The sequence below is a fragment of the Rutidosis leptorrhynchoides genome, chromosome 11, assembly GCF_046630445.1.
Source record: "Rutidosis leptorrhynchoides isolate AG116_Rl617_1_P2 chromosome 11, CSIRO_AGI_Rlap_v1, whole genome shotgun sequence".
Classification (NCBI taxonomy): domain Eukaryota; kingdom Viridiplantae; phylum Streptophyta; class Magnoliopsida; order Asterales; family Asteraceae; genus Rutidosis; species Rutidosis leptorrhynchoides.
In genome coordinates this window covers 19,630,994-19,653,781 of record NC_092343.1, presented here as the reverse complement: position 1 = coordinate 19,653,781, position 22,788 = coordinate 19,630,994, and the positions used below count along the sequence as shown (strand labels likewise).

The following is a 22,788-nucleotide window of genomic DNA, read 5'->3' as shown; positions in this document are numbered from 1 at the left end:
ATTGGCATGTATTGGGATTCAGAGATAATGAGCAACTTATAATCTATGGACCTCGTGACGATGAACATGGACCTGAGTTTGTAGCTTACGAACCCAATTTGAAACACTTAAACGGTCTTGGGACTTATGTGAGTTGTTCCTCTTTTACCTCCTTAACAGAATCTCTACTTCTGCTTGGTAAATCAGGCACACTTAATGATATAGATGCACAAACCGGATAAAAACCCGGATTCGGACAAAAAAAAAACCGGATTTTTTTGTCCGGATTTTTCGGAACCGGTTCCGGATCCGGTTCCGGTTCTCGGCGTCGGATTTTTTTCGGATTTTTTTCCGGAACTGGTTCTTTTTCGGATCTCGATCGGATTTTTCTTGGACTAGGATTCGATTTTGCGAATTATATTTTTACCGGTTCTATTTTTTTTAACGTTTGACAACAATAATATAATCGGTATAAAGAAAAATTATAATGCTCAACTGCTTAACACAATAGATAATATAAATAACAATATTCGAACAATACAATTATATAAATAACACTTTTATTCGAACGATACAATAATAAAAATAAAAACACTTTTATTCGAACAATACAATTATAATTAATACATTTCGAGCTTCGGCATGGCCATCACCCAATAATGTATTAAGACTAAAGTATATCGAGCTTCGGCATGGCCATCACCCGTTATACTTTAGTCGTCAAATGACCCAAATGTGTTATCTTGTTGAGCGCGTTGAGGATGGTGCCTTTGATCGTAGTCTTCAAAAGCGGGGTCATCAACTAGAGAAAGGTAAGCTTGTTGGTAACCCGATACATTCATTTCGGTTTGGTCCATATCAAACGGTTCATAGTCACCTTCATCCACTTCGTTTAGTTCATTGTCGGAATTCTCTTCGGTTGTTGTAGGTGATAATCCCGCTAAATTTTCTTCAAACTCTATACATTCTTCAATGTCGTTATATAACGGACCTTCTAATGAAGTTTGATCTTGTATCCTATCTACCCCATCCAAATAATCTTTCAAACATACACATACTTTCACAGCTTGAGGGGTAAGTCTTGACCTTCTTTCCGATATAATTCGACCACTCAAAGAAAAGGCCGATTCGGAGGCTACGGTTGAAGCTTGAACGGTAAATAAGTCACGAGCCATAATGCTTAATATTGGATATGTGTCTTGTTTTGTTTCCCACCATTTTAAAATGTCAAGGTTGTTAAATTGTTCTTCACTCATGTTTAGTGCAAAGTTTGCCATCTTATAATTTCCCAACTCGCTTGTGGGTGCCGATGTTCGTGCGCGTTTGGAAGCATCTTCACGTACCAAGTTAAAAAGATTTATTTTGAGGTCTCGGCTCCTTCGAGAAGATGATCCGGGTTGGTCAACAATTGGGTTTGATTGTCGACCATATTTTGTTGCATAAATACCAAACATATTCTCAAAAACATCATTAAAAGCGTGTACTTGGTTCAAAAGGTAGTTGGGTTCGGCATCAAAAACACCATGCACACAATCAAAGTTGGTATATATTGTTGTCATCAATCGTTCAACCCCATTAAAATTTAATCGTGGGTCAAGTGCGGCCGCACATAAAAATACCTTCGGTATCTCTCCAAAATATTTTTTTAGTTTTTTTCTTATATGAAAAATCGCTTGTCTAAAAATAACATTATTTGAGTTCGCAAATTCGCATATTTTTTCCGTCATTATATAAAATTGTTCTAAAACTAGTACGCTAGTTGGGTAATAAACACCCGATAACATTGTTGATGCCTCTTTAAAAACTTGTAAAAAACTTGTTAATGATTCCAAGTCATCCCATTCGTCGTCACTAATTGGTTCGGAAAATCCCTTTCTAAGTAGTTTTCTATTAAAAGCGATTAACGTTTCTTTTTGACGTAAAATATTTTCGAACATTAAACAAGTAGAATTCCATCTTGTATTATTATCAAAATAAGGACCTAACCAAGTGCCATGACAATCTTTAACAAAAGCCTTATAGTTATGATGTCGTGCGTTGCTCGTACGATAAATCGTTACTAATAATCTTCTAAATTTTTCTTTTAATGAAGAACAAAAAGTTAAACAATCTTGAACTCCCAAGTTTATAATATGAGCAACACAACGTGTATGAATAAATGCACCATTTAAAATCGGTCTAAGTGCAATTTTTAACTCACTCATGGCCGCATCATTATTAGATGCATTATCTAGCGAAATTGTAAAAACTTTATCGATTAAATTATATTCTTCTAAAGTGTCTTGTAACGCTTTTTTTATATTATTACCGTTATGTGGATAACCAAATATTTTAAAATCGATAACACATTTCATTAAAAGCCACGAATCGGGATTAAACCAATGAGCAGTAACGGCTAAATAAGAATTTGCCGTTCCATGTGGTGCGCTCCAAACATCACAAGTTATAGAAACCCTATGTTTATATGTTCGAAAACCTTCAATTATTTCAGTTTTAGCTTTTTTCCATAATTTAAAGGCGTCACGTCTTAAGGTAGAACGACTTACATTGCTATATCGCGGTTGTAGTCGATTCCGAATTAGCTCTGTAAGCCTTGGATTGTCGAAGTGGTTGAAAGGAAGCGCTTGTTGAATGACAAACCTTGACAAATCTTGCCGAAGAGCTTCGGCATCGTATTCAAAAATCAAACCATCGGCCCGCATTGTTTGTTGTCTCGGGTCTTGCCTTGCACTACAACTTTTGTCAAGATGTTTTCTTAACATTGTATTACCCGAAACACCCATGAACTTCATACATTGTGTACAACGAGCTTTTTCCGCACCATCCTTCATTACACACAACTCGAATTTGGACCAAACGTCCCCTTTTCGCTTTGTTTCTTTTTTGTAATCAATATCGGCCGTAGTGTAGCCTTGTGAAGATGTTCCAACGGAAGCGGAACCAGAAACGGAAGCTTGTGAATTATTCATTATGGGATAAGTAGACTAGAGATTAGAGAATATTTAGTGATTTAGAAATAAATATGAGAATGTTTGTTGGTGCATTTTCAACCAAAGCATTACCATGTATTTATAATGGACTTTGTGGGGTTGAAATGGTAAAAAAAAAAAACTCAAAAAAGGCTGAAACTGCAAAAAAAAAAAAAAAAAAAAAAAAACGGCTAGTTTTTGAAAAACCGGATCGGATCCGGATCCGGATCCAAACCGGATCGGATAAAATCCGATTTATATCCGGAAAAAATCCGGTTTTTTTGAAAATCTGGATCCGGGTCGTACCGGATCGGATCTCGGATCCGGATCCGGTTTTTGCTGTGTCCTGTTTTGCTGCTGTCCGGTTCAGGATCGGGTCACCGGATCGGATCTGGATCCGGTTTTTTTGCCCATCTATACTTAATGATGATGAATGTGATGCACACACTACAAGATCTTTAGATCACGAAACCTGAAATCTACTAATTTGTTTGGAGAATGCACCAAGGAATATATGAATTGAAGATGAAAGTCCAATTTATATTCTCACATTTTAGTTTTTCGTTACTTAATATTTGCATTGATGCATTTTTGATAGTTTATGAATCCTAATTTATGAGTTATTATTGATTATTTAACTAGCCTTTAAGAGCCCGTGCGTTGCACGGGAGACCCTATTTTCAAGTAAGTATTCGGGGACTGGTCGACTAACTGACTAACATTCATTCGGGTAATTATTACCTCATTGAAAGCTTGCCTCCGCGCCACCATTGGTGAAAATGCAATATATCTCGGGTCATTAGATATTTTTCTAAGATGTCAATATCTGAATAGTTAAAAAAGTGAAATTTAGATTAGAATCTAATCATTTAACATTAAATGCATTAGATATCGATATATAAAATCGATATAGAAGTCCCATGGGTCAAACATTGGAGGGTAAATTGTAGACTAAATTGAAAGCAAGTTACACCTTTGACCTGTAGATTTGATAAACAGTAAGCATTATTGTTGGGTGGAGGGATTCTCATAGAACACTACACCATAAAAACGGAAAGTTCCACACATGTAATCCATAACGCTGCATTCTCGAGTTTTTTTTTTAACAGAAAGGAAAGGAAACAGACAGATTATAAAATAATAGTGATTCTCGAGTTTTTATTTTAAGTGGAAAGGAGAAGAGAGTAGAGGATTAGAGGGGATAGTACAGTTATAATTTGTTAACAACACTCTCCGCCCATATTTGGGCAGATTAGGAAGGATAGTAAAACACTCCCATCCCCTTTCTTTTCCACTCCTTTCCGCTTAAAAATAAACTCGAGAATACAGCGTAAATGTATACGCTATTAACACCCCACAATGGATCAGAATGCATAGAAAAATAAACTTAAAGAGCAAAATAATAAACAACTTTTAAGATACCGTATACCAGTGAGTTGTTAAGAAAAATCCAAATGTATAGCTCAAGCCTGCAAACAATACAAAGAAACAAATCAATTTACCCAAACAGATCCACAAAACCATCTGTACTGAGCCCATGGCGAGGCCATATTAAGACACATTAGATACAGTATATTATAAAGTTGTTGAAGCAACGTGAGTCAATTTGTGACGACGTAAGTCATAGACGTGATTGGCTACAAATGTCCTTAAGATACCACTCATGCCCGAAACGGTAAGAATGATGACCGTTTGTGAGGAGATCACAAAACCAAATAAAACACACACACACATAATACACACACACACACACACTCACTTATATGAAGTCCTTTTGTTCACATTCCCCACAAAAAAAGGAAATTATAAAACCTTAATCTCGTCTAAGTGTATGATGGGTAAAGATTACTATGTTCACATAGCTTACTATTAAATAAGGGTTAGTTTTAAGTTAAGAACATGTAACAACAGCCCCTATAATATCCACACTTTTATACTCATTTTAAGGTCAACAAATTACAGATCAGCTATGACATCAACCAATTTGTAGTTGCGCATAATTCTATATAAATTTTATAAAACGACATGCTGGCCCATTTTTTATATTAATGGGTCCAATTCTATTGAACAACACTTTTGACCCTTTTCTAATCCTTATTAGCCACAACTTAAGGTAGATGGGTCATGGGGCAACAATAATAGTACTACACATTTCTAACTAAATAAACATAATGTACAAAGACATGGGTTGGAGAAACGATTTCCCTTTTACTTAAAGGTAGGGAGAAGATTATCTACATTTCACCTTCCCCATACCTCACATATGTGAAATTGTTTGCTTCTTGATAATTCCACTTCCTAGCAAAGTATTTATTGTGTCTGGCACTGCACAAGCATCAAGTGTTTTGGTTATGCATGGTGAAAGTAGAAGTCTTCCTACGACATCAAAGAAAGATTTAAGACATACTGAGGCTAACTATCAATAACCAATAACAACACTTAAAAAACAAAATAAAATCCAGGTTGAAAAAGTTTAAACTTATAAAGACATATTGAAGTTATCTGAAGAAAAAAAAAAATTTAAGTTAAAGAAGCATACCCATCAAATCTTGAACAGGATTTGTAAGCTAAATAAGACCTGGATGAATAGATAAAAGTCAATTCACATATATAGTTTTATCACTTACTACTCATGTCTTGTTATAGCATTATCACCTTATTAAGCTAAAATTGACATTACTAAGATCCATTAATTGACTTAAATCAAAAAAATTACCTTGTTTCATGTCATGCTACAGCTTTTCAAAAGTCAGACCCTCCTGACCTTTCTCTGTTGCATCAAATATGCACATTAAGCATAACCGAAACACTTCCTAAATGGCCAATAGTTACATACAATTACAATCAGTGTCATGATTTATTGCAAATAAAATTAAAGTACATATTAGGTCATGATCTAATGTAAAATAATTGAACCACACGAACTATGAAACATACCTTATAGCACAATTTAGACACTTCAACTGGAATCACACACTCAAAGTTACATGTACAACAAAAAATTGACTAAAAGTACTGACAAATTGGCCAGACGAAAACACCTAATCCACCCTTGATAGCATACCATCTATGATGCTTTACCACAAAAATTCCTTATTGCAGAGCTAAACAACATAACTCAATAGTGGAGTATTGTCCCTAACATAAGAACTCCTAACACAGTTCATTCTCGAAACCGTTCTATTTGAGCAGCCAATAACATCTCCACCATCGGGGTGCAGATAGTGGAGTATTGTCTATCAACTTCAATTTCTCTTAGGCGGCATTATAACATAAATTAATAACGACTTACAACAATATGACCAATCCTATATAAATGAAATCCAAATTAAAAAAAAAAAAAAAAAAATCAGCTTGTAAATTGTTATTAAGAAAAATCCCATATAAATTAATAATATCTAAACGCAATTACAAAATAAAATTAGGCATCTGCTACATACAATTATAACGACACATAATGCACTACAAAACACATAATGCAATACGAATTAAAAATTCAATTGCGTATATAGAGTATGTAGCAGACAAAAATACCTGACAGGTGACTAAAAAATAACGTTCGACAACTACTGTGAAAATTCGGAAGCTACAACAGCAATAGAGGAGATAATATCGGAGCTAAAAGGCAACAATGGCAACATGTTCATGAAAATGAGCAAATAGCACATATGATAAACTCAACCAATTATCCTCTTATTTTCAAAGGATCGAGAAGAAACCAAATTTTGAATGTAAAGAAATCAGGAAACTGAAAAATTCGTAAAATAGTAATCAATAATTATGTATTAGAACCTGGATATCAAAAGTAGAAATCTAGTAGTTTGTAATCGCTACATTAATTGTAATTGAAGGTTGAAGCAACCTTATTTTTCAAAGCACGCAATCACGTCAGAATTTATGAAATCAAAATCCGTAATTTCACCAACACCCAAAATCAACCCTAAAACATGATAATCAAAGGCAATCACGTCAGAATAGATGAAATCAAAATCAATAATTACAAAATTAATAAACGGCAGAAGTGAAACACAAAGTTGTTGTTCATTCAAATTAACGACAGATTCCAACATTAATACAATTACAAAAATAAAATTTATAATGCTGTTATAGAATTGGAAAGAAACTGTACCTACTGAAAATTTATGAGGAATTGAACAACGATCTATGAAATCGAAGCCCTAATTAGGGAGGAAAAGGAAACCCCTAGTTACGAATAGCATCTGATTGATGCCGAAAAAACGGCAATCGGCGGTATTCCTCTAGAATGAAGGGTGATCGGAATAACCGTCGGAGACATTATTTGGGTTTTTTTTGTTCTGCAGTATCATCTGTGTTTTTTTCTAAATCCTATTACCGATGCTTTTTTTTTTGCTTTTTTTGACACGTGGCAGATCATAAGGGGTGGGACAGGTATTACTAATGTGACCAATAAGAAGATGGCATGTGGAAAGGTGGAACTGATTTATTGGATGGGTGCCATGTGGCAATAAATCACATGGTTTGTAAAGGGTAGAGACATTTATGAATAATAAAATGTATGATCTATGATTTATGATTTATGATGATGAGACATATAGAGGGATAAGTTACACACTGATACTTATTAATGTTACATTCAAAATCATCAAATTACTTTTTCAGATGAAATCACCGTGTTACTCGATGGATGTTGTTGAGTTTGGTCACAATTTGATCCTCCATGTTTATTTTTATACGCATATTTTCTTTATCAGCCGTAGTCAGTGGCTGTACCAGGATTTTTTTAACTGGGGCAAAAAAAATTTAAAACCGTATCAATTTGTTTGGGCAAAATATGGAGGTTTTGGGGCAAAAAATAGAATTTTTAGGCAAATTATGGAGGTTTTGGGGCAAAATTTGAAGGTTTGTGTGCAAAATTTGTAGGTTATGGGGTAAAATTTGAAGATTTTTGGGCAAATCTGAAGGTTTTGGGGCAAAATATGTAGGTTTTGGGGCAAAAAAAATCCAGCGGGGGCGAAGTCGAAAAATTCAAAATTTTACACTGAAAATTGTAAATCCACTGGGAGCGGCTGCCCCCGCTTGCCCCTAAATAAAACCGCCCCTAGCCGTAGTGGTAGTAGTAGTTAGATTACACAGTATTAGGTAAACCGTAAATTTTTTAGAGGTTATTTCGAAAGGTAAATCACCTCTACCTTTAACTGATTAATTGTTAAGGTTAACATTCAGTCTACAAATATATTGGTGATGCTTTTGCTGCAAATTATATGAGCTCTTTACTTTGGTGTTGTTTATGTTGTATATTGTGCTGATGTCTTTTTGCTATTTGTGAAACTTTGAATTGTATGTATTCTACTAACTAATTTTAAAATTGGACGAAGAAGTTGACCCGTTCCGATTTATACTTCTATTCAGTCCATCTTTTCCCCACCATCCGTGATTTTGAAAAGCTTTTTTAGGCATATATGAACAACGAAAATATTGAACTACTTTATATACATGCAGATTTCAGGTACAGCAATGGTTCTTGACGAGTTTATTAGTCATTTTTCACAATAATTGTACTTTGGAAGTTATGAGACCTCTTATTTGGTTACGAAGACATCTTATTTGAAAGACATTTCCATGAACTTTATTATTTTCTTCGAGTCCCAATCATAGTTAATATAGAAACTTAAGAAACCTCAAGCGAATCATGTAAAGTGGGACATTTTACACACTTGATAAACCTTTTAAAAAGAAACTTTTAATAATGTATATCACAAAACTAAAAAAAAAAAACTAAAAAAAAACTAAAAAAAGACCACTTTAACCTGTACTTGGAGAATTACACTTGAAAAAAAAACACACACACACACACACACACACACACACACACACACATATATATATATATATATATATAGGGGCAGGATCAATGGGGAAGTAACCAATCGGGGTAAGCGGGGGGAAGCAAAAAAAAATTTTTTTCGTTTTTTTGGAAATTTTTTTCCGGCATCAAGATCACACGAAAATATGAACATTTAGAAGATACACTTTGTGATGAATGTTATTATTGAGGCGGAAAAACGATCGACAAAAATAACATTTAAGATAATATTGTTCGTGAAAAATATAAACGTTTTTTTTCTTCATGTTTTGTGAAGTAAAATTTAGCCCGATTTAGAGTTTAGGGTTTAGGGTTTATACCCAAAACACCAAACCCTAAACCCTAAACCAACGAGCTTATAGCTCAGTGGTACCCGATGCCTTTGATCCCTGGGCCCACAGTGGGGGAAGCTTTGACCCAAGAAAAGCGCAAGTTCGATTCTCAGTCTGGGCGCCCCGCATGGAATTATTTCTCCCTCCGGGGGGAAATTTGTGAAGTGCTTTCGGGGGTCTACCTAGCTGGGGTAAAGATCACCTTGCCGTCACTGTGGGTACTGGGAGGAGGTACTTTTCCGGCACAGGTCTCTTTCGGGGTGGGATTGGTGGGTGCTACGGCACACAGGGTTAGCTTGTCCCTGCCAACTTACACGTTTTGACCCAAACCCTAAACCCCAAACTCTAAACCGTTCGTGTTAAAAACTCAATCTTAATCCTAAATCTAAACCCTAAATCTAAACCCTAAACCCTAAATTTCTAAACCCTAATATCTAAACCCTATAAACCCTAATATCTAAACCCTAATATCTGAACCCCGATAACTAAAACCTCAACATACGCTCGAAAAACACGAAAATTGATATATATTACTTTTTCGAGCGTTTTTCCGCCAAAATATAAATATTTATCACAAAGTGTCTCTACTAAATGTTCATATTTTCATCACATCTATAATGTTCGTGAACAAAGTTTTTCCAAAAAACGAAAAGAAAAAAAAAGTTTTTGCTTCCCCCCGCTTCCCCAAGATTGGTTACTTCCCTCTTGATCCTACCACTATATATATATATATATATATATATATATATATATATATATATATATATATATATATATATATATATATATATATACTCTGTTCTACAACCCACCCATGAGGGTATAGGGAATTATGGGTGGGGCACCAATAACTAGAAACCAGATCCAGCAGATGCAATTCCTAGATGTAGTTGGATGTGATTATTAGTGAAAGCATAGAAGGATCTCTAGCAAAAAGTTTATTGACCCGCTCAATTTGGCAAGAATATTAAAGATGTATAATGGCTAAGCTGAACATACCAAAGAAACAATCATTCCATCCGACGTACCTTTGACTCCCCCCATTTCATTGGCTGTCAAGTGTTCCAATAAAGTCAGAATGCAAAAGGACCCTATAATAATCTCATACTTACACCTACATATAAAGATACGGAGTAATTGTTTTGACGATTCTTTGACCATGAAGATCAGATGTGGCTCAAAGAGTCAAAGGACCATGTCTTTATAAAAAGAATATGATGAGAAGGAAACAAAAGATAGAAAATGAGGTTTTACCTCATATATTAAAGTAAAGTGCCATTAGAAGAGTTGGACTGGTGAAGATTTTTGACATTTGATATAATGTCATTTGCAGCAACAACACATAGAACCTCTGACACTTGTTGAGCAAAAGATATGATTTTCATGTTAACATACCGAAACATCATATTTGTACCAAGACATAATAAAATTTGCACATTCTTTTTTTATTTTATTTTTTGACGAAAAAAGCGAATACTTATATAGAACCGAGGTTGTTTTCCAAAAGAAAACGTCCTCAACAAGGAATACAAAAGGATAGGGAAAACAGGGAAGCTCGCGCTTAGAAAACATCTAAATAAAAGCTATCTATAAACGAGCCTCCCTAACATCCCGCAAGAACCTTAATAACGAACTAACTAAACAAATCCGAATATGACATGAAACAAAAAGGAACGAGACCAACCGAAGAACTCAAGATGGACCACAACAATCAACCTCGAGGACCCGCGATTTTTAGTTTACCATTAACCGTCTCTTTCATAGAATTTTTTCCGGATCGATTCTCAATCTTGTAAGATAAAACATTAGCGGATCTATTACCCGGCGGGGTCTCCTCTGCCAAACGGGTCATCATACTATGAAAATTTGCACATTCTTTGAGTTGGTATTACAATGAAAATTACTTTGTACTAAGAGTTCAAGCACAAGAGGTTCTTAATGCTTTAAAGCCAATGGTTTCCTTTTAAAGCCAGTGGTTCCTTTTTTAAAGTCAAAGTTACCTATTTGAAAATTGTTATTAGTCATTTTTATGTGGGTGGTTTGTTGCAACAATTTCATAACATGTCTAAAAGATACTGTAAACACATGATGTCTAAAATTTGATTGATCGGATACATGACATATCAGTGTCATCATATGATAGTAAGTGGCAAACTACATCAGAATGTATCAAACTTCAAAACTTTTTCTATTATATGGGTAGTATACCAACTTTGAGAGTTACATACAAAATTTAACATTACACAAGCTAAGTACACAACCAACTCATTTGCGATTGAGATCTCCAACAATATTCTACCAATTTTGCATGACGACAAAAACTTTTGAAGGGTTTTCATGTTTAATTTGGAACTAAAGTTTGTGTATGCTGACTCAAATTGTATAAGGTAGGTTTCGACTCAATAACGGTGGCGGTTGCCTAATAATCGACTCAATAACAGATTGTAAACTTATGTTTTGAAACGTACCTTACTGAAACATCTTCATTGATGAAGTGAGAACGTTATCAAATGCATATCATCAGTTCCAAACTCGTTGTGCAACATCTGTTTGACAGGTTTCATTTACAATGGCAGCAGAGTTGCATCATTACAGTGGACCATTAAAACTTAAAAGTTACTTCGACTTTGAATCTGTATTTCACCGACACAGTCAAAATATAAGCTGTAATTTCATACGATTAATTAACCGAACAACAAATTAAAAAACAGCAAAAACCCTATTTGAAATAACAGATATATGAAAAATCATCTACAGATCGTACAAGATATAACATATATATGAAAAGTGATATATAAAAAATCATACTTAACAGTTGCTGAACCATTTTGGAGATGTTTTTTATTTTTTTATTTTTTATTTTTTTTATTATTTTTTATTTTTTTTATCAATGAGACTGGATCCTGTGTACCCTACCATCAACCAAGATAAAAAAAAATTTCTAGAGATTTTTGAAACTTTTAACTTTTAACTTTTATGAAAAATCTCTTATATGATACTCCGTAAAAAGCTTTGTTTGGTTTCGTAACCTTAAAGCTTTTTGGGTAAAGAAAAAGCTTAAAGTTAAACGCTATTCATGCGTTTGAAAATTTTATGAGCGTTTGCTATTTTAATTACTTAAATATCCTTACAACATATATCCATATCCACGGTACTTTATTTCCTTTGCCGCCAAATGGGTTTACACATCTATCCACACATTTCAATGAATTTAAGTTGTTAAATATTAGAGTTGTTTTACGGAGTATACTCTATATAATTAAACATGTAAATCGATGTTTTTTTTTTTTTTTGTTAATTTTATAAGTTATTTATATTTTATCTCTTTGTTATATATATATATATATATTAGATGGATCAAATGAGAACTTTTTTTGTGTGAGAACCCTGAGAACTCGAAATTCGAGTAAAATTTTTAGCGGACGAACAAAAAATTTGGGCGGGCGAGCAAAAATAGTCTTGGTCGAGCAATTAGGGCAGTTCTTTTATTAAATCCATATTTTTCACAATTGGGGCTTTTGTTTCCTCTTTCATCTGTACCTACCACACCCACCAAATAAATGCCTAATTATTTTATTATATAGTTTTATCAAAGAGATATATGGAGTATTGTTTATGCAAGTATACATTTATATGGTGAGGGGGAAGGAATCAATATCTTCCAAACACTTGAAGACAAATTTAGGTTCAGAAGAGAAAAGCAACATCTCCTTTATAAACCCAGAAACAAAAACAACAACGATATCATTTTTCTCAATTGAAGCTTTTGTTACCTTCTGCATATGCGACACCCACTAACTAAATCACATGAAATTAGCCCATTGAATGGCAAGATGCACATACTTGTGTATACACTTGGTTACCACGTGGAATCGATTTGTATATCGAACTGAAAATTAGCTCTCAACTATCAAAAATTGGATCTTTACATTCAAAGGCGACAACTTCTACTTCAATTTGTAAGTTTCGACTGGTTGTTAGATTCATCGAAGAAGAATATGAATTTATGAAGCTCACGATGAAGAAGATAGACACTTGTAACAGTAACAGAAGGAAGAAGATAAGTTCATTATTATCTTTAATTTGAAGATGCAAGTTGCTGCATCTTTTTTTGTTCTAACAAAAATGGAGCAAATCGAACAAAAAAAGGAACAATTCGAACAAATTTTGAGCAATTCGAACATGTTCTACAAATTGACATGTTCTACACTCGTTTTACACTCGTTCTACATTGTTGGTTCTACAAAAAAAGATGCATGATGCATCTTGAACAATATCAACATAATCAGATTTGATGAAATTGAGCTTCAAAATTGATTCCATAAACCTCCTTAAGCAGCGATTAGGTCTTTTTGTTAAGGATTCAAGGCCAAAAACAACATTAAAAGTGCAAATCAATGATGAACAGTTCGCTTGTTTCATAAACCTGCATGTAGAATTGAACTCACGATCTAATCGATTTGAGAACTTGATTTCATCATGAAAATTGCTCCAAATGTGATCCCTAACCTTCTTGAATCATTATCATAACCTCAAACAACACAGAAACTTTGAATTTGATGATGAACACATCAGTTGACTTTTGTGTGCGAACTTTGACTCACAAATTCAATCTCAATTCTTCATATTCGGATCTGAAATTTTTCAGAGAGTATCACGAGATGATTTTGAAGACATCTGCAATTTTACAGTTCTTGTGTTCTTAGTGAAAATCAATTGATTTTTTTCTACATCTCTTTGTTCTACACAAAAAGGTGCAGCACTATTTTTGTTCGACCCAAATAAATTTTGTTCGTCCGTGTTTTTTTCCCTCGAATTTCACCAAAATTGCTCGAATTTCTTGTTTTTTGCTCGCCCGCCAATTTTTTTGCTCGAATTTCACCAAAAATGCTCGAATTTCACCAAAATTGCTCGAATTTCAGTATTTTTTGCTCTCCCGCCACTTTTTTTTGTTCTAATTGAAGTTCTCAGAGTTCTCTCAGACTTGGAGTTCTCATTGGATCCTCTCCCTATATATATATATATATATATATATATATATATAGAGTTATTTATTTTTGTCTATTTTTATCATTTTACAAATGACTCCAATTAGGAGTTTTTAACCATTGTACACGTTTAATTGACCGAGTCAATGGATCTTTCAAAAGAGGAGGCTAGATGGGCTCCACGTTTTTTTATTAAAATACGCTAACGGCCCAACTAAAACCCTTTATGGGCCAGCAACGAATTTGTGGGGTTTTTAACCTATTTGGTATCTTTATAAATACGGAGTATATTGATTGTTAGGTTACGTAGATCATCAAAACAAAACAAACAACACAAACAAAAACGATGGCAAAACAGAAAACGATGTCAAATTACATGCCTTCGGTACAAATCAAAATCCTTTGCCGTCTTCCTGTTAAATCATTGATTCGATTTCGATCAGTCTCGAAAGAATGGAAGTCGTTGATTGATAGTTCTGAATTTAATTCGAATTACTTTGTCCACCAGGATCAACGACTTGGGGTGGTGAGTATGATGAGTATTGTTGGATAGTTGATGATGATGATTTATTCCCCCAACACAAGATTTCCTTAAGGTATCATATGGTCTTTAATCGACTTTTTAATATAAACCAAATAAAGTTTGTTGGTAGCTCTTATGGCTTGCTTTGCTTTACTGGTCGTTATTTAAGTCGAGATGATTATTTAAATCACTACGTTATATGGAATCCTGCAATAAGAAAATCAGTAGTAATTGATGCACTTCATTATAAGCGTATTAATGTTGGTTTTGGTGTTTGTCCTAACACTCTTGACCCTAAAATTGTCAAGATAAATATCATTAAAGTTTCCAATGAACATGTTCGATATGATGATGACCTTCAGGACTACGTAAACAGAGTTTGGCGAGTTGAAGTATTTACAGTAAGTACAGGCGTGTGGAGAAGTCCGTTAACCAAACTTCCTCGTAAATGGTTCAATATTGATATGTGGAGAACTCCATTAGTTATAAATGGGTTTATTTATTGATGTGCTGATATATCTTCTACTGACACGATCATATCTTTTGATTTGGAAAGTGAAGAATTCGCAAAAGTACAAGTTCCTAGTAATTTAGCTCACAAATGGTTCGAAATCTTTAAGCTAAGAAACTCTCTTGGTGTGATTGAAACTGAAAGTGAAGAAGTTCACAATGTGTGGTTGATGGACCATGCTTCAAAATTATTTACCAAGCTCTTTAGTGTTACCTTACCTGAGAGGTGGAAAGTAGTGGGATCCAGGGATAATGAGCAACTTATAATCGAAAAGATCGTTAGATACAGAAGGGAGCTTGTAGCTTACGAACCCAATTTGGAACACTTCAATGATCTTGGTCTTTATGTGGGTTGTTCCTCTGTTAGCTCCTACACAGAATCACTACTTCTGATTGATCAATCTGGCACACGTAATGACGATGAAGGCGATGATGAAGGTGACGATAAAGGCTATGATGAAGGCTATGATGAAGGCGATGATGAAGGCTATGATGAAGGTTATGATGAAGGCTATGATGAAAGGGATGATGAAAGCGATGATGAACATTTGTAGATCACGAAAGTTTGAAGGCGATGATGAACGCACTACAAGATTTGTAGATCACGAAAGTTGAAATCTACTAATCTGTTTGAGTACTTGTGGAGAATGCAACAAGGAACATATGAATATGAATTGAAGATGAAAGTCCAAATTATATTCTCACATTTTTTAGTTTTCGTTACTTGATATATGCATTGATGTATTTTTTATAGCTTTTTTTAATCTTAATTTATACTCCAATTTATGATTTATGATGATGATACATTTGGTAGTATTGAAGCCAACTTGTTTTCACTTGAATGCTTGCTGGTGTTTGTCTTTTAGAAATTTATTTATTTATTTATTTACAAAAACATACCAGAACATCTGAAAATATCCCTCCACAACACACTGTTACAAGTGGATTTTTTGTATTATTGGATAAGAGTAAATAGTGATGACCGTTGTGATAATAACAGTTTGGAGATCAATGATCTTGGGCTTTATGTGGGTTGTTCCTCTGTTAGCTCCTACACAGAATTCGGGCACACTTAATGATGATGAAGGTGATGATGAACACACTACAAGATTTGTAGATCACGAAAGTTGAAATATACTGACGTAGAACGTGCCGGGAGCCGACCTGTAGAGTTCAAGCATTCAAGAAAGAAGTGAAATCTCAATATGAGAATCGATGAAAGCTAGATCTGTTTGAGTTTTGGAGAATGCAACAAGAAACATATGAATTGAAGTTGAAAGTCCAATTTATATTCTCACATTTTAGTTTTTCGTTACCAAATATATGCAGTATGCATTTTTGATAGTTGTTTTTTTTTTTTTTTTTTTTTTTTTTTTTATCTTAATACTCGCAATTTTTGATTTATGATGATGAGACATTTAGTAGTAGTGAAGCCAACTTGTTTTCACATGAATGCTTCAATTCGTGTTCTGGAGTTTATCTTTTAGAAATCAGTTTATCAATATACACACAAACACCAGAACATCTGAAAATAGCCCTCCACAGCGCACTGTTACAAGTGGATTATTTGTATTATTGGTTCAGAGTAAATAGTGATGACCGATGTGATAGTAACAGTTTGGAGATCAATTGTACATTTAATTGATTAATTGTTAAGGTTGTTAACATTGAGTCTTTTGTTTTGGTGGTGTTTAGATTTGTATTTTGATCCTGTTTTTTTTTATTTTTTATTTTTTTTATTTTTATTTTTGTTATATATGTTTTTTGAATTTTAAAATTGGACGAAGAAGTATTTTTAGTCAGGTTGACCCGTTCTGGTTTGTACTTAGCTTTATCCATTTCAACACTTTACTCAACTCATCCATTCAGTCCATCTTATCACCACCATCCATAATTTTAAAAAGCTTTTTTGGCATATACGATTGACGAAAGTATTGAACTACTTTTCATTCTTGCAGATTTAAGGTACAACAATGATGCATTTTTCAGAGAAATTACAACTAAGGTTAAGTATTCAACTACTTTTGCGCTACTATACATTCAAACCACTGATTTGATTTGGTACTACTATATTGGGCTCACCATTTTATGTGACCGGGTTAGGTTTGTACGCAACAAGGGTGACATTTTTGTTTAAAGCCTCATATTTTAAGTTTATCTTTTTCATCCCGTTTGAAACCTTGCAGAGTGGGTCACTTATTGACTGCAGTTTCTGTGGCATGATTCCACCATCGATGAGCCAACAGCTATGGCAGACTGAATGAGCTATCTTGTTTCGGTATAATTAATTAAGTTGGTTTATATTAAGAGGTTATCTCGAAAGGTAAGTCACAACCCTACCTTTAATTTATACCTGGCAAACGGGTCAGGTTGGGCCAGTTTGGGTGATGGGTCAAAACGGTTTTGGGTTGAAATGGGTTATGGGTCAAACATGTAAAAATTCTAAACGGGTTAGTTTGGGTAACAGGTCGAAACGTGTAATGGGTCAAATAGGTCCAAACGGGTTATATACTTTTACATTTGAGTTTTTACATATATTATATTATATTGTTTTAGTTATTATTATTTATTATTAGTATTAATATTTAATAGTAATTTAGTATATAAGGAAATATTAATATACATCATAATTGATATAAACATTAATGCTTTCATGAATGATTGACGGATGAACTTGTTATGCTCGACCCATCTGACCCACTCACATAACCCATTAGACATGTCTCTATTTATTGAACTTTAGGATTTGCTAACCATTTAACCCGTTCTTTTATATTTTGTATAAGACCCAATAGATTCAGAAAAACTCATTGAACTTTTTTAAAGTTTTCATTTGCATTGTCACGCCTAATGTTTTTCAAGACCCAATTGACCTTAAAGCTTGACCAATTTAACCCAAATTTGAGAGTATGAGTCTCAATTGCCATGTATACTTTTAATTGTATTATTATTACATGTATATGGTTAACATTGAATTTTTTTTTTGTTTTGTGGTGTTTAGATTGTGTTTTGGTCGTGTTTTTTAACATTCATACACGAAATTCTATTAATCAGTGTATATTGATTTGATCTCTGGCAGAAGTAGTTATAAGTTATGCAGTCTACTAGTGGTCACAATACCATATGGCAGGCGGCTTTGACCTCAACTACTGTCCACGTTCATCTCTCGTAGTTGCATAATGTGCCCAAATTACTGTCCTGGATTAAACCCGGACTAATCCGAGGGCATGGCCAGTAAAACCCCCTCCCTGCTGCCCCGCACTAAGCGAAAGGCGACCTGGGTGGATACTTCAGGTCAAGGATAACATTGAGTGCAATGTTGCAGCCTAACGGAGTCGATCTCCTAACCTCTCGCTAAGAGAGACAGGCCATTACCAGCTAAGCTACAACTCAGTGTTTGAGTTTGGCTACAATCTGATCCTATGTGTTGTTTTGGCCGTCTTTGCATAATGTGTTACTATGTGTCCTTTTAACTGTTTTTTGGGACACAAATATTGACATACCAATTAATAGAATGAGTTATCTTGTTTCAGACGAACAATTATTTTTGGGTCAGGTTGACCCGTTCTGGTTTGTACTTAGGTTTACCCATTTTGACACTTTACTCAACTCGTCCATTCTGTCTATCTTATCACCACTATTCTTAATTTTGAAAAGCTATTTTTTGCATATATGAACAACAAAAGTAATTCATGTCGTTTTCACAAATATGGAGAACTCCACTTTTGTTTTGGTGGTGTGTAGATTGTATCTTGGTCGTGTTTTTTAGTTATATATGTTTTTTGCTGCAAATATGATCTACTTACTTTGGTGTTGTTTATATTGTATATTGTGCTAATGTCTTTTTGTTGTTTCTAAATCATTGAATTGTCTATCATCTACTAATGTATCTAAAAATTGGAGAAAGAAGTACTTGAGTCACATTGACATGCTCCGCTTTGTAGTTAGCTTTACCCATTTTGACACTTTACTCAACTCATCCATTCAGTCCATCTTATCACCACCATCCATAATTTTGAAAAGCTTTTTTTGGTATATATGAACAACGAAAGTATTGAACTCCTCTTTTCTTGTAGATTTCAGGTACAACAATGGTGTTTGAAGAAATAATTAATCATGTACTTTAGTCAATTTATATGTAATTTTACATGCAATGTTATTGTTTCAGATTTACCCTTAGAAAAAACCTTCATCTTTTTTGACCCGTTTGAAAATTTGCAGAGTTGGTCACTTATGGACTGCAGCTTTCATGGCCGACTGAAAACCCAAATTTCATGACACCGGAAAATTCACTTTAGAGTTATGACTCTTCTGGTAATTCTGGTAATTCACTTTAACCAGGTGTTTGGATTGTATGTTTTGGTGCTGATTTGAGTTATTTTGACTTCAAGTTGCAATAATTCGTTTTCAATGTTCGGATAAACCGTATCTAATTCTAATTTTAACTAGACTTAGTTACAATGATAGTCCATGTGGTTTGTCGCATATTACAAGTTTCGTCCCTATACTTTTCTTATTGGATGGATATTGTTGTGGTTGCAAATCTTGCACGTATAGTCCCTGTGTTTGATGGACGTTAATTATTTTCGTTAAATCAGTCATGTTCTAGGCATGTGAAGGTATTTTACGTCCTTTTACAGTTCCCTTCATCACCTCCATTATCATTCTTGTCAAATGCTACACGTTTTTTATATTTTGGCGATGTTGATTTAAAAAGTGTGTATTCTTTGCAACCTCTTTTCATACAAACCAGCTGGAACTATGATGATTGGATATTAGTTAAGTGGTACGTAGCGAGCATTTGTATATATGGGAAGATATTAATCGATAGATGATAGAAGTTCGAGAAATGAAGAAGTTTCGTATCGAATCATGTATAAGTAGCTTTTAGAAATCTAGATTTGATTGGTACTACGTATTATGGATATATATAGTACAACAATAATATAATATAATATAATATAATATAATATAATAATAATAATAATAATAATAATAATAATAATAATAATAATAATAATAATAATAATAATAATAATAATAATAATAATAATAATAATAGGAATAATAATAATACTCCGTAATAGTAACAGTAACAGTAACAATAACAGTAACAGTAACAGTAACGGTAACGGTAACGGTAACGGTAACAGTAACGGTAACTGTTACCGGTAGCGGTAGCGGTAGCGGTAGCGGTAGCAGTAGCGGTGCAGGAGCAGGAGCAGGAGGAGCAGCAGCAAGAATTATTTCTTTTTCATTCCTATGTGGGACACTAACCGATTAGCTCCAACAAGAATTAATGGTTGCATATACTACTAGTCATATAAGGAAGTCAATGTGGTACTTCTGGCTAGCTAGAAACAATGCCTTTTTCAATAAGGAGTTTATGTGTAGGTCTACAATAGTGAAAAAGTCAAAATTAAATCATTTGGATGGGCAATGAGCGCAGTGTTATGTTACTCCCATCAATTTTACATAGGGGATTCAAATCCATGGGTTCATTTATAAGAAAACAGGACGTAAGCTTTTCTTAAGACAATCAAGTTTGCTTCTTTTGTTTACAATGCTTAAGTTCATAATTTGTATTTTCTTTTAGCCTCTAATCCAAGTTTATAATGGTCTAATAGAGGGCTTATTTTGTAATAGGCTAAGCCAACAATATGATGGCTAGTCTTGATCATATTTATATATTCTTCTTTGTTTTTTGCCAAAAAAAAATGTGGTAACTTAAGGTCACTGGGCCGGCCACATAGGTGCCCAAGCTAGGAATGTATGCAACAAGGGTGACGTTTTTGTCTACAACAAATAAGCGAGTTTTTTTGGGGGGGGGGGGGGGGTGAAATTTGGGTTGATCTCTTCCACACCCCATAGTAGGTGGGGAGGTAAACCATCAGTCTGCCATAGCGAGCGACAGAATTTGAACAATCTCATTGACGGGGCGAGTATGACATGTTTTACCGTCAAGATCTAATGATCTTAGCATAGAATATTTGTGTATAGTACATATGTATTTGTCAATAAATAAGAATAGTTAATAACCTATAAAATATAAAGATTCCGTATAGGAGACTGTTCATGCAGAGTTTTTCCTAGTGAAAACCTGCACACGAACAACAATGTAAAAGGAGTTTTTTTAGGCGTCAACGTTGTTAACTTCCGGTCCGGTTACCGTGGTAACCCATACCAGAGATGATGATCTCGGGAGGGTGGTTAACGAATTTCCCGCCGGACGATAGTAGGAATCTATAAACGGCGAAAGGGAGAAAACCCTAGTAGATCCGTAGGAAAAAACCCTAGTGTTTCGAGCATGAAGATGATCGTGGAGAAGAAGATATGGTGATGACAGCCGTGTGCTTTCATTGAGAGAGTAAAAGTTGTGTGCGATTGGGAGGTTGTGAACTTGATGTAGGTTTTGCCCCATAGTTATAGATGGGAATTAGGGTAAATTGACTTGGGCCCAAGTTAATTGTGTAGACCCTAATTCGGCCAAACACTACGTCATCAGAGACTATTAATTTAAGGTAACCATAAAACTTAAAATTTGTAGTCCTTCGAATTATGTACGTTTAGGATTTTGAATCAACTAAACTGGAGTCGGTATGATGGAGATTTGACTAAAACGGTAACAGCTCGCATATTATCCGAGCCTTCACTATTTTAGCCATACAACCTCGCAAGTCAATTTCTCAGATATTTAGATTATTATTGTAATACTACATAGTATTGTTTATCTGAAACATTGAATTGTTACTCCCATCAATTTTACATACGGGATTCAAATCCATGGGTTCATTTATAAGAAAACATGACGTAAGCTTTTCTCAAGACAATCAAGTTTGCTTCTTTTGTTTACAATGCTTAAGTTCATAATTTGTATTTTCTTTTAACCTCTAATCCAAGTTTATAATGGTCTATGATATGGTCAAAATAGACGGTTTTATTTGTGCGGTATCGTTAGGTCGCAACACGTCAGAATTAGCTACCAAAAGAGAGTAATGGTTTTATCATTTATATTTAGCTGGGGTTTCCTAGCTATAACTCACCTACTTTTCTTCCTTTTAACGAGTAAGTAGTAAATATAACTCAGGTTCGTATTTTTGTATGTTTGCTTAGTAACGTGGGACAAAAGTGCCTATATAGTTAACCCTAGTGACAAGAGGTGATAGATTAAGATTTGCTAAATAAAACAGTAACTGAACTTATAAAGATAGAGATAGATAGGTATGGAGAATAGAATTCTGAAGGGGAATTATCACAAGAGTTTAACTTCCTAGGATAAACACTAAACACCAATCAACTGGGATATGAACCTAACTGATTTGTCACTAAGAGTTTAGGCCTTGAAGATTTTGGCTAAGACGGATATCCCTACTCACAACGTTAACCTAAAGGTTTTAAACGACCTTATGGATAGAATCCTACATACATGAACAAAGTCGTATACCCATAAAGGAAAGTCTCAGCTTTTCTTAATCCTAGTTGGTCTAACTAAAGCAATATTCCACCACTTAACACTATGGTATGCCTTAACATTAACAGATGTGCAATCTTAGATATTCTAAGGTACTGCTAATTGGATTAGAGGTCTCTCCCTTGCGATCACTTATTCAACCCCGGATCATCTTACAACATCTCAAGAACG

The 22,788-nt window shown here is 34.3% G+C and overlaps 2 long non-coding RNA genes across 2 annotated transcripts; one reads left to right on the top strand and one right to left on the bottom strand.

The window, feature by feature from the left end:
• Window positions 1-4,975: 4,975 nt before the first annotated feature.
• On the bottom strand, window positions 4,976-7,256 carry LOC139874220 (uncharacterized). The gene is made up of 5 exons (XR_011767844.1): window positions 7,078-7,256; window positions 6,741-6,888; window positions 5,665-5,761; window positions 5,488-5,526; window positions 4,976-5,273 (listed from the first exon to the last, which is right to left on the bottom strand). It is a non-coding gene; the product is annotated as an uncharacterized lncRNA (long non-coding RNA).
• A 7,375-nt stretch (window positions 7,257-14,631) lies between these two features.
• On the top strand, window positions 14,632-15,967 carry LOC139877377 (uncharacterized). The gene is made up of 2 exons (XR_011768553.1): window positions 14,632-14,709; window positions 14,999-15,967. It is a non-coding gene; the product is annotated as an uncharacterized lncRNA (long non-coding RNA).
• The last annotated feature ends 6,821 nt before the right edge of the window (window positions 15,968-22,788 follow it).